Here is a 12,386-nt window from a genome sequence, read left to right on the forward strand (position 1 = left end):
CTTAGCGTTTTAAAGAAATTTTGAAAGCAGACAATTTGATACCAGATCTCCAAGCTCTCTCTTATCAAAATCAAAGGCATGTGCACCTCCTAAGAGCAAGTGACTTGTTATTTTGAGGCACGCTTTAAAAATGGTATTGATCTTTAAAGCTGGTAATATTGACACATTTCAATTTCTTCCATAAGAGATTCCTTTATTGCATATCTCTAGTCTTTTTCCATATATACTTTTTACATTCATAATATGCTATATTTTTTCTGCCTTTGGAAGGAAATATTGAGAAAAAAGTGAAATCCTGAAATATAGAGGGAGTGACAAGAATACAAGTATGAAACTAGTATTAATAAAAGCAAGATATATACTTTACTAATGCAAGGTCTCACTAACTACATTACTGAAATGCCTACTTAGAATTATATATGTATGCACATTACCTACTGGTTTCTATTTTTTCATGTTCCTGTCTATGCAATTTTAGCTTTAAATATATTTAAAATCATAATACAAATTCTTTTTTGCCAAAGAGAAATATAAATAATACAAACATTAACTTACTTTGCCTAAGCTCTTTTAGCATTTTACTGAAATACCAGATTCAAAGATACATCATTTTCTGCTAAATGTCTTTCTAATTCTTTTGCAGCGAATGATACCTTTTTCCCCAGGCCCTACTACTTAGTGGATATTATTGAACAAGTGTCTCTTACAGGTTCTGAAAAAGTGCAGCATTATGCAAAAGAATTTTTTTTAAATGTGCATGGACTATTTAGGAATATGCACAGTGAATATTAAACAAACACCTGAAGTTCCTGGTGCTATTGCCTAGAACCAGCACTTCATTATCTATTACGTGCAGTGACTTTGAATTTTTTATTAGGTACTGGTCTCAGCCTATAAGGCTTATGCATGATGGATGCAAGAGTGATTTCCAACAGAGAAAAGCTTATCACAGATCCACCTAAAAGGTAAGGCTACTTTTTTTTAATTTTTAGTTTGCATGACAGAACTATTGCTCACAGACTATGGGAGAAGAATGGTTTACGTGTTGATTGAAACAGCATACTCTGTGTCTTACCAATGCAAGTAAGTCAAGCCACAGGGATGCTGGACTTTGATTAAGCCAATTTGCAATATATAACCCTGTGTGACAGATACACATTATACACTGAATGTTTCCTTCCTTTATTTCATGTTACACATCTACTTTTTGTATTTTTTTTTCATTTACTCAGTGCAAGTAGAGAAAGGTTTGGGCAAAATCTAGATTTTTTTGAGTCTTCCTTAAAATTTTGGCTCTTCAGATCCAGGATTTGGTTCAGATAATTTCTGAAAGTCATGTTGACTTTGCAGACCCAATGCATGCAATACATTTAAAAGACTGAATCAATGCTGTTAGCATTCGGCCTACTTGCCAACCAAGTCAGTGTTAACAAGTGTTAACAAGCTTTAGGAAAAACCAAGAAAAAGATTGGAGAAGTTGAGAGCTATTGGGGGGAGGAAGTAAATAAGGAAGGAAAAGGAGAAGGAGAAAAAATATAGAAACAAAACAAGTGATAGTGAAGACAGTGCCACAGTTACCTCCCACCAGTCATCCTTAATAGACAGACTGCTGATGACCTCCCCAACCAAAATGAACAAGACGTTTCAAGGCATTTTGTCAAGCCATCACGCACCATATAAATACCTTGCATTTGAAAGGAAGTTCATTCAAATCACTAGGTAAGAGGGAAATGGTGCCTCTTCTTGAACTCAGGAATGTGATAGGTAATATGCCTGGGGTACTTGCATTTTGTTACTGTCTGTGGCAACTCAGTAGGCACAAACACCTTAAATTTGTTGCATGATCAACCCCTTGAAAGCACCCCACGAAAAGCACAGCTGCAGAGCACTCCAATCATGTGAAAAATTATCCCGCATTATATAAGTGTTCAAATGAAGGTGCTTCGAAGTGGAGCACCTTTATTAACTTCTGTTTGCTCTGGTGGGCTACTGCAGCCCAGCCCAACCCCCAGCACTATCTCAGGATTGGGTGGGTGCAGGGAAGAAGGCAGGGGGGTATAGATTGAAGGTTTCCTTAAGTGAGGGTGCAGGCTGGGGAAACCCCAGAAAAGCAGGTTGGGGAAACTCCAGAATGGACCTCCCTCCCTCCCTCTCATCCTGAGATAGCATTGGAGTTGGGAGAGCAGGGGCAGAGCGAGGGAAAGAGGCTGCAACTGTAGCCAACCCTGCCTCTTTCTCACTGGATTAGCTCCAAATTAGAGCTTGATCTCCCACACTCCTGACACAGCAGCGAATATCTGTTGAGTCAGAAGGGTTGGTCTAACTCATGGTGCTTTCTCTGACGTGCCATGAATTAAATGGGGGAACTGCCCTTCTGTCTGTGCCAGGTGTGACATTCTTAGGTGTTGGGCTGGTTATTACCAAATCCCTTCTAGGATGGGCCTTTTAAAAAGGGGAATTAGGGGTGAGCAATTTCCAGTGGCTCCTGATAGCTCTAAAGTGTTGCTTTTTCCCTGTGCATTTGGGAACAGAGCGGTTAATGGCATTGTAGTATAGTCGCTGTTCCTTGGTGGGAGGTCTTGACAGTCACATATTTATTAGATAGCCAGTTTGAGTGATACAGTGATTTGGATTCATAATATTTGAAGTGTATAACTAAAAGAAAATTCTGTAAAGTGGTGACTGTGTGAAAAGAAATAGGCTTCAGAGAATGTAAAAAATGTGAAAGGAAGGAGATACAAACGGGTTTTAGAAAAATGTGAAGAAATATGATTTTTAAAAGGTATTTACACATTTTAAGGAACATCAAAATTTGCTGCAGTAATACAATAAAAAGTTATCTGATTTTTTTCAGGCTCTTTAAAAAATTTGAATAAACCATTAAATTAAATTAAATTAGTAATTTCAGGATGGAATTTTTTTCCAGGTAAAAGTAAAACTTTGTTTGAGGATTGGCTTCATGGAATCCTACCTTCCTGAAGAAACTAAATATTTCTTCAGCAATTTGAGCTGACACAAGAGCTGGTTGGGAATGTTCTGCAAAAATTACGTTAACTAAGAAAATGCTGATTCATTGACATAAAGTTGGTTCATGGGCCTAGCTTTCACAAAAGAAAAAAAATTGAAGTTGCTTAATTGAAAACTGTTGGCATTTCAAAGGAAAGGTTTTATTTTTTGGCTTCAAATGACTTCTTGTGTAAAAAATGATTTAGTTAAAGTACAAGGCTGAATATATTTATATATGTATATACTTGTACGCAAGTGCTACACCTTGGGAGGAATAATCAAATCACGTATATAAAATGGGTGATACTTGGCTGGATGACAGCACTATGGAAAAGGACTTTGGAGTACTGATAGATTGCAGATGCAGTATGAGTCTGCAGTATGATGCAGCTGCATAAAAGGTGAATGCAGTTTTGGGATGCATCAATAGAAACATTTTGTTCATGACATGGGAGGTGAAAGTCCCTCTCTACTTGGTATTGGTTAGGCCTCATCTTGAATACTGTGTCCAGTCCTGGGCTCCACATTTTAAAAAGGACATGATTAGAGAGGGTTGAGTGGTGGGCAATAAAGTTGATAAAGGGCTTGGAAGGCAAATCATATGAGGAGAGAATGAAGGAGTTAGGCATGCTCAGCTTGTGGAAAAGACGCATAAGAGGGGATATGATAGCAGTCTTTAAATACTTGAAGAGCTGCCATAAAGAAGAGGAAAAGCACGTTTTATCTTGGTGCAGACAGGAAGATGCAGACCCCTAGCTCGAAGTTGCAAAAAAGTCTGTTCAGCATAACTCTAACATGTCTGGCATGTGTCCTTTCATCACAGCAGGGGACAATGTGTATTTGTATGATGAAGTAGTTTTACACTAGCAACATGAAATCTGTTTGAACTCGTTTCCATATATGTGCCAGTTGGTATTCACATTCGAGGTGGTAAGTGCTGGGGCATTGTGTCCATAATAGATTTTTCTCATAATATGTAATGCATATCCTATGGATATGTCTGTTCCCTCTATATTTCGGTGATATTTTTATTACTTACAAAATAGGATGTACTGACTGGGGTACATAGATCAATAAAAAGCAGCAGCTGGTATTATGAAAGTAAACTACGCAACTCTCAATTAGGTATTTAATATAATTGAATTATTTTATGCTCTTTATACTAAGTAAGGATAATGATACTTTTAAAAACAGACCTGACTTCTGCTGTGGTTTATTCCTTCTGATGACATTATTTCTATGGACCTACTGAATTCACAGCAGAAATATAGTGCACGGTGGCTCCTTTAATATTGCATGTTCCCTCATACGTGCTTTGCCCTTTGCCCCACACCTTGCTTCTGATTTATGGAGGACTCTGCCACCCCTTTCTGATCAACAGAGAAGCTAAAACTGTGGTTTTGAACATATCACCACTTTTGCCTCTCTGTCAGTCAGGACCAAACAGCAGGGCATCTGGGGCTCCTCAGCCAATCAGTGGCAGAAGGCAAAAATGGCACCATATTTAACACTGCAGTTTTCACCTTCCCATTGATCAGGAGTGAGCCGCAAGCTGGGTGCCTCCACCAGTCGGGGGGGGGGGGAGAGCATGGGGGAACCTGCAAGATTAAAGGAGCCAGCACACCCAACTTCTGTCATGAATTCGGTAGGTCCCTAATTATTTCTAATGGCATTCTTTCCTATTAGGCAAAAGTGTTCTAGAGGTAGATCCAAAGAGGATTGACTGTTGAAATACTGAGGGTCTCCCAGCTTAGCTAAAAGACACTCCAAATGGAATCTGTAGCTCTGAGTTAGGCACCTCAACTCCTTGTGCACTTCATAGAGAAGAATGATGAGATTCAGAATGGGATTCACAAGAGCAGGTCACTGGGCTGGGAGCTACCTAAGGCTGACAATAGGAAATGCTGAAAAGGGAGTAGCTTGGGTCCTTCCAATTTCCTGGGTTTAGATGCCAAAATTTTAACTGCAGGGAGGTGCCTGCTTCTGTTTGGCATTCATAGCCCTGCGCCTTTTTCTTGAATTAGGTGTCTAAGATGTTTAATTAAAAAATAGTATAAGGATCACTCATGTCCTTTAAAATATTGCTGGCATAGGGTTAGGTGCAGGTTTTGAGGGCTGCATTCTTGGAATCTATGTCCCACTTCAGATCCTTGAGTTCTTTTACAGATCTAGCACTATGTGGATCCAACCATTCTCTCTGTTTGAAATTATGTAAATTACCTCTTTGCTTAGCAAAAAGGGAATCTTGATTGTTTTAGCTATTGTAAGATCTATTGTGCTTGTATATTTTGTCTTTTTTGAGTTGAGAGAGGAGGTGGGTTTGGAGTTTTGTAACTGTTCTGCATCTACTGGAAAATCCTCATCGCTTACAGACTCATCCCAGTTTCAGGGGATTTGGAAGTGCCTTTTATTTTGCCCTGTTATAAGGTTGCAGCATTATTTTATCCAACAAACCATTTTACATAAAAAGAGACTACAGACTTTTTTTTTCCAGGGAAGGGCAGAACTGATTACACAGAGAAAAGGAAGAATGGGGACTTTTTACCACCTCCACTATTCTATGCTAAATATAAGCAGGAAGATTTTCATCTAGAAAGATTTTTTTTTACACACAACCTGTTGGCAAGGTAGACTTCCCTCATGAAAGAGCTCAGATACAAACTTACTCTATATCAATTTTTGTCAAATAATAGATCTGTCTCTTTCCAGGGTGAAGAAGCATATGTGAGCACTGAACAATGATAAGTTCTATGTTTTCAACACATTGTTAAAGAACAGAAGTGAATATGGAGAAAGTTACGGGTGAATATGTTGAATAGACTTGGAGTTTGAAGAAATGTAAACTGACCCCTGTGAGGATAATAAAATAAAGCAAAACAACAACAAAACCAGAATGAACGGCTGGTTGATTAAATGACTAAAACACTTAATTGCTCTACTTGAAGATTTGCTCGCATATAAATCTCCGCAAATTCTTAAATAATAAATTTTAAAATGGATTGTATGTCAAAGACACAAATAATAGCATTCTTCTTAAGTAACATATATCTCTATTATGGAAGCAGATGGATAACACTTTTGTCAAAAACATGATGGAGAAACTTTATATTAGAGCCGTCTAGTAAGGGAAGACCCTTCATGGTAATATGTTTGTACAAGGAAAACTCTTTACACATTGGACTTCAGTACAGGAAACTCTGTACTTTGGACAATCCTGTCTTTTGTGGTCCCTCTTTGTCCTAGGCAAACACAAATTTGTATGTCCTCAATCTGAATTTTCTCTTTGTATAGAATGGATCTGCTGTGGATCAGGCATCATTATCAATCCTTGTAGGATTTTTGGTGTAGCATGAATCTTCAGATCAGGTGGAAAATTGGATTTATTTTCAATGGGGTCAGCTTTCTATCTGAGAAGGAGCAAGACCCATCAGTTCAAGAAGTTTACCAGTTATTTTGTAAACAGACGTTTTCTGTGACATTTGTATCAGAGCATGGAACAAATATTAACATAGATTCACCCAGTGAGCATCTATGTTGATTCTGTAATTTATGTGCCTTAATAATCATGCTAGTGCTTATGGGCTTGGATTTCTGAGAGAACTGGTACTAACTGGTCCCTCTTTCCTAAGGTAAGTCTGTGAGGTAGTAACTGGGCTTTGCAGTGATCCATAATTCAGCTTTATTGAGTAAAGGTGGGGATATGCTTATTTGAAGCATAAGATTCATAGCATGGAAGGAAAAAACACATTCAGGAGATCAATTATTGCTCCTGATTCACAGAGTGTAAGCTGTCTTTATTACTTGTCATGAAGACAATAATTTGGTTTGACAGCCAGATTGGATCTTATTAAAATTGAAAGGATTTTGGTTGCCTTACTGTATATGCGAAGTATTGTTACTAAGGTCTGCTTGGTGAAGGGAACCAAGAAGCTTGCATCAATAAGGCTTGTCTGGAGGTAAGGGAGTTGGAAAAGTGCCCAGTTTTGTAATCAGTTGCTGAATTAATTGTATATAGTTGTCCATAGTGAGTCTTGCCTGATGGAATTCATATTTCTCATATTAAAGCAGATGCAGTGCTCTTTCTGTTTGGGAGATGGCAATTGGGCAGCTTATAGTAAGGGCTTTTTTACATGATTGTTGTTGTTGCTATTTAACATTAGTGTTGAAGTACTGACAGATACCAGGCCAGAGCATGTTCCCATTATAATATGTACATATAGAATAACACTGCCCCTTACAGAGTTAATAAGATAGAGAAGGAAATGAACCTATGAAACTGGCCAGGTTGAGGGTTGGGTGAAATAGGTTATGTGCAATTCTTAGCCAGTTAGGAGGGATAATTGCAATTTGCCATGAAGAAGAGTGGAGTTTGTAACACACTTTTCTATGGCTGAGTAGAGGTAGACAAAAGCCTTATTTTGAGTGGACTGGAAGTATTGCTGAGAAAAACGGGCTCTCACTTCTCCTGTCTGAATGACAGTTTCCAAATATGCAGGCTTTTAATGAAATATATAAGTAGCCATATAATATTGTGCGATGTTACCATCCTCAGATATATACTTATTTATCTAACGGTAAAGTAATTTTTATTACTATTACCACAATGTACCATCATATAATTTGAAAATAAATATGGAAGTTTGTTCCTGTAGGGTAACTAATATGAATATTAGTAACATCATATTCAATCTGCATCTCTTCTTAATGGCTTTGCAGGAATGTGCTCTAATTCTGCCACAATAAATCAGTAAAGATCAGTGTACCAGAGAATTAGCCATTGTTGTTTCGTATCCAATTTTTACAAACCTGCTTTCCAACATATTAAGGGTAGATTTTGGATGTGCCCAGTGTTTGAAGCTCCCTTCCCCAACACAGCCAGCACTGGCTGTTAAACAGCTCCACTTTATCTTGGTTTGCTCGTTTTCCCCCTCAGAATTATATGTAACAGCAAGAAGCGTATAAAGATAACTGATGGTAATACACCCTTTTCCAATCAAAGAAATTATTTCCTTTTGCTATAATGATAACAGTCTACTTAAAAAAAAGAAGTAGAAATGTTACTTGGTAAACTCACAGGTAAACTACCAATTAATTAAGTCTACACACAATTAAGTAAATGTAAATCACCACATGCTCAATGCATTCCATGACCCCAAACATAGTAGCTACCAGATCTAGCTTATAATGGCCTTACTTTCAAGTTAGATGGAATATTCAAACAATGATTCTCTGCAGATCCTTGTTGGACAAATGCATAATGAAACAAAACACAACTAACTACAGGAGATTTTTCCAAATTTACAGAGAAAAATCCAAAAAAGTCACCTTTTTTGAGCTGAGAATACAGAGTTGATTTTCAGCCCATCATATGGACCCCAAAATATAAGAGAGTGAGGCGCTCAGAAAATTCTCAGGCCTTTGAAATGCAATAGAGAGAAACTTTCTTTTTTTTGTCAATGCATCCAAACTGAGCCTTTACTTTTAAGAAGCTAGCATTCCTTCTGTATTTTAGAAGTTAACTCTGTGGTATTTGAGGCCCCTGGCAGATGTTTAGTTAAAGGCACCATGGATCTGATGCATGGTACTGACAAATGTGCTCCCTGCCGGGCTATGTAAACATAGCAGGAGGCAAGACTGGACTTGGGGATCAGATCAAAATTGCACCACATTGTCAGAGCAGGGGGAGCCCAGGATCATGATCTTAAGCTCCCCCTGCACTGGCAAGTAGCAAGCCAGTCAGCTGACCCTTGCTTCAGCCTTTAGGGTGCATCAGAGCCTTTGACTCTGCTGTGCCCTGAAGCCTGCGAGCCCCAGATCAGCTTCCTCAGCCTCGCAGGTGTAGTGGAATCAAGGGCTCTGATGTACCTTGGAGACTGGAAATAGCAGTCAGCTGATTTGCAACTCCAGCCTTGGGGGTTCATGGAGCCTTTGACTCCAATGTGTCCCTGAGCCTGGGAACCCCAACCAGCTGCCATTCTCAGCCTCCAGGGCAATGGATCTGTGCTCCCAGCTTTGAGGGTACATGGGAGTCAAAGGCTCCAATGTGCCTCTGAGGCTGAGCAGCAGCTGATTGTGGGCTCATTGGAGCCCTTGATTCCAGTATGGCCCCAAGGCTGGCAGAGGCAATGATTTGATTGGCACTTCCTGCCTTAGGAGAAAGAGTCAAAGGCTTCTAGGTGCTTCTGAAGCTGGGAGCCCCAACCAGCTTATTCCTGGCCATATGTGCAATTAATGGCATGATGGGAACGAGCCACAAAGTTGTTATACATATTTTGTGTAATGACCTTGTGGTTTACTCCTTGTTTTACTGTGCCATTAATTGTATTAACATATGTCTGGGTTACTAGTAAACACGTGATTAACTGGTTAACTGGTCCATCGCATCTTACATGTAACATCTGCAAAGGCCTGAGGGGCAAAAAAGAAGTATAAAATATTAATCTGCTTCATATAGATCATTTGAACAAGAAAGTGAAAAGCAATATATTCAAAGCTAGCCAGTCAGTAAAGATGACTCATTGGCATCTATGGCTCGCAGTACCATCCTCATCACTACAATGTCCTTATTCATACTGTGACCTTGCCCAGCCTCTTCAGGACCAATAAATACCAAAACACTTAAAAATAATAAAAAAAAATATAACACACCCTCACATGGATATATATTTTAACAACTATTGCATAAGCTGAATATGGAGTGGGCAATAGCTCTTGATAAATCCATTTATTTCCACTTGTTATTAATGATGTTTAATAACTCATTCTTAGTTCTGTTTTCTTCCATTACTCATGAGCTATTAGGTAGTCAGTCATGAATGGAAGTAAATGATTTCTCTAGTCACCCCAGGTATCAGCTATGCAGTAGTTTTTTCAATGTCTCTCTCAGTGGGTGCATCACTAGCATTGTGTTTGTAGTTTCCTCAGGGTGACTGTCTGCAGCAGTTGAAGACTTTTCTACAAGTCGGAGTAGAACACCATACACTGCCAAAAGTCAACTAATTGACCTATTAGCAAGTAAAAAGCATCAGTCTAGGAAGAGATATGAATGGAGAGGTACAGCGGGTACCTTTTTCCTTGAGCCTGTTAACAACATGAATATTCCTTTCACTAGAGGTACATCTAGTCCTTGTGTCCTTTTGAGTGGAGTTGCTGCCACAGTCATGGGAAGAGGCTGGAGGAGCTCTGCTGAATGTTGTGTTCTACCTGATGGAAATGAATGAGAGCTGGAATAAATGAAGAAGGAGGGATGCTTTTAGGGTTGGCATTAACAACTGTATTGTAAATCATGGCACTGTTTTCAAATGAAAAGAAGCTTTGTACAAGTTTACTTTTCAAGCTCTTTGGTGGAAAACTCTTTGGAATTTACTTCCCATTATTTTTAAGAGATTATACAGTTTCTATATAAAAAGTTCAGCAACAGTTTTATTTTTTTTCTTTGCATTAGCCTCTCATTCCATTCTTTTGACATATTCCTCACCCCCAGTTTGTAGAAGACAGCTTACACCTAAGTTGACAAAAAAAACTGAACTGGCAAGAAGAAAATTCACAGAGGAATGCAATCAAAAGTGCTGTTGCAAATCAAGCTAGAATCAGACCATCAAAAATTCAAAAACTTTCAGCTATTCGCAATTATGGTGGTAATTGCTATTTTAAAATGTTTTGCTTATTCCAAAGAAACTCTATGTTGTTAGCTGAAATTCTACGTATTTTAAATCACAGAGAATCTTTTTGCAGCTGATGAAGTCTAAATATATAGGCAATCAAAACAACCTATTATCTACATATTTTAGTTGATTAAAAAAAAATACCTTTTGGAATTTCTTTTAAAAAATCATTTTACTACATAGTACCAGCTAATTAAAACACCCTTTTACAAGGCAAAAACATTAAAGTTGTTTATTTTAAAGTAAGAGGTAGTGGATTTTTAATTTTGAAAGAGATAGAATCTAAGGGCTTTTTAAGCTGTGTGACTGTATTTCACTCAGTGTAATCATTTATTTCCTTTCTGTTCTAATTCAGTGTTTTCAGAGTTCACCCAATATAGTTAAACACTGTATGCAATACATAAAATTAAAGATTCCTGAAAAATACTGTAATTTAAAAATTAAAATGACCAACTTTACATTATAGGAGAGTATTATGGTGGAGTTAAAGATGGAGGGGGAAGGAGAACATAAATAGCAGATGCAAATAAATATTATATAATAATATGGGAAAATGCCTTGGCCAGGTAATGCTGTGACTTCATAAATCATAGAAGTAGGGTTAGAAGGGACCTTGTAGATCTTTAAGTCCAACCCCCTGCCTGGGCAGGAGAAAAAACCAGGCTCAAATGATTCCAGCCAGGTAGGCATCAAGCCTCTTCTTAAAGACCCCCAGGGTAGGAGCTAGCACTACTTCCCTTGGAAGTTGGTTCCAGATCCTAGCCGCCCTGACTGTGAAGTAGTTCTTATGGATGTCTAATCTAAACCTACTCTCCAACAACTTGTGGCCGTTATTCCTTGCTATGCCAGGGGGCGCTAGGGGAAAAAAGGGCTCTCCCAAACCCTTCTGGTTCCCCCTAGTGAGTTTATAGACAGTCACCAGGTCCCCCCTCAGCCTTCTCTTGTGAAGGCTGAGCAGGTTCAGGTTCCACAGTCTCTCATTGTGGGTCTGCCCTGTTGTCCCCGGATCATGTGGGTGGTCCTCCTCTGGACCCTCTCAGTATGGTCCACATCCCTCCTGAAGTGGGGTGCACAGAACTGGACACAGTACTCTAGCTGCGGCCTGACCAGTGTTGCATAGACAGGAAGGATCACCTCCTTGGTCCTGCTTGAGACGTACCTTTGGATGCACAACAAGGCCCGGTTAGCTCTGCCAACCGTGACCTCGCATTGTCGGCCCATGTTCATCTTGGAGTCAATAATGACTCCAAGATCCCTTTCTGCCTCCGTGCTCTCAAGAAGGGAGTTTCCCATCTTATAAGTGTTCTGCTGGTTACTAGTGCCCAAGTGTAGCACCCTGCACTTGTTAGTATTGAAATGCATCCTGTTTTTGCTAACCCACCCCTGTAACCTATCCAAGTCTTGCTTAGTCTTTCCCTCCCTACTAGTGTGCTCACCTCACCCCAAATTTTGGTATCATCAGTGAATTTAATCAGGTTGCTTTTCAACCTGTCATCCAAATCGCTGATAAAGAAATTGAACACACAGGCCCAAGGACCGAGCCCTGGGGGACTCTGCTGCCCACTTCTCCCCAAGTCGAATATGACCCGTCCACCACCACCTTCTGAATACGACCCTTCAGCCAATCTGCAATCCATCAGACTGTGTAGGCATCAGTGCCACAGTCACCCAATTTTTTAATGAGGATGGGGTGGGAGACGGTGTCAAAGGCCTTGC

General features: G+C 39.3%; 1 protein-coding gene across 1 annotated transcript in view; it reads left to right on the forward strand.

Moving 5' to 3' along the window:
* The window catches only part of LOC149872951 (uncharacterized), a 550,350-nt gene that overhangs the window by 160,615 nt on the left and 377,349 nt on the right, over positions 1 to 12,386 (forward strand). Inside the window, exon 8 of the mRNA XM_090037132.1 lies at positions 878 to 965. The gene's annotated coding sequence lies outside the window, so the exon portion shown is untranslated. The remainder of the gene's footprint in view (positions 1 to 877; positions 966 to 12,386) is intronic.

Source organism: Crocodylus siamensis, chromosome 1 (genome assembly GCF_052110815.1).
Source record: "Crocodylus siamensis isolate JL-2025a chromosome 1, ASM5211081v1, whole genome shotgun sequence".
NCBI classification, from domain to species: Eukaryota; Metazoa; Chordata; order Crocodylia; family Crocodylidae; genus Crocodylus; species Crocodylus siamensis.